Raw genomic sequence first — 853 nt, 5'->3', positions numbered from 1 at the left:
ATTTTCAGTTGCTTGGGGACAAGCAACAATTTAAGTTTGGTGTTGTGATGAGCGGATAATTTATACGCTTTTTGGCATTGTTTTTAGTATATTTTTAGTATGTTTTAGTTAGTTTTTATTATGTTTTTATTAGTTTTTAATTAAAAATCATATTTCTGGACTTTACAATGAGTTTGTGTGTGTTTCTGGGATTTCAGGTATTTTCTGGCTGAAATTGAGGGACCTGAGCAAAAATCTGATTCAGAGGCTGAAAAAGGACTGCTGATGTTGTTGGATTCTGACCTTCTTTCACTAAAAATGGATTTTATGGAGCTACAGAACTCCAATTGGCGCGCTCTCAACGGCGTTGGAAAGTAGACATCCAGAGCTTTCCATCAATATATAATAGTCCATACTTTGTTCGGAAATTGACGACGTAACTTGGCGTTGAACGCCAAGTACATGCTGCTGTCTGGAGTTAAACGCCAGAAACACGTCATAACCCGGAGTTGAACGCCAGAAACATGCTATAACTCAGCATTCAACTCCAAGAGAAGCCTCAACTCGTGGATAGATCAAGCTCAGCCCAAACATACACCAAGTGGGCCCCGGAAGTGGGCTTATGCATCAATTACTTACTCATGTAAACCCTAGTAACTAGTCTAGTATAAATAGGATAATCTACTATTGTATTAGACATCTTTTGACAGTTTAATCTCTTGACTGTTTAGCCTTTGATTATTCGGTCTCTTGATCACTCAAGGGGGCTGGCCATTCGGCCATGCCTGAACCTTTTACTTATGTATTTTCAACAGTGGAGTTTCTGCACACCATAGATTAAGGGTGTGGAGCTCTGCTGTACCTCGAGTTTCAA

Source organism: Arachis duranensis, chromosome 3 (genome assembly GCF_000817695.3).
Source record: "Arachis duranensis cultivar V14167 chromosome 3, aradu.V14167.gnm2.J7QH, whole genome shotgun sequence".
Lineage (NCBI taxonomy): Eukaryota > Viridiplantae > Streptophyta > Magnoliopsida > Fabales > Fabaceae > Arachis > Arachis duranensis.
Note: the sequence above shows the minus strand (reverse complement) of the source record.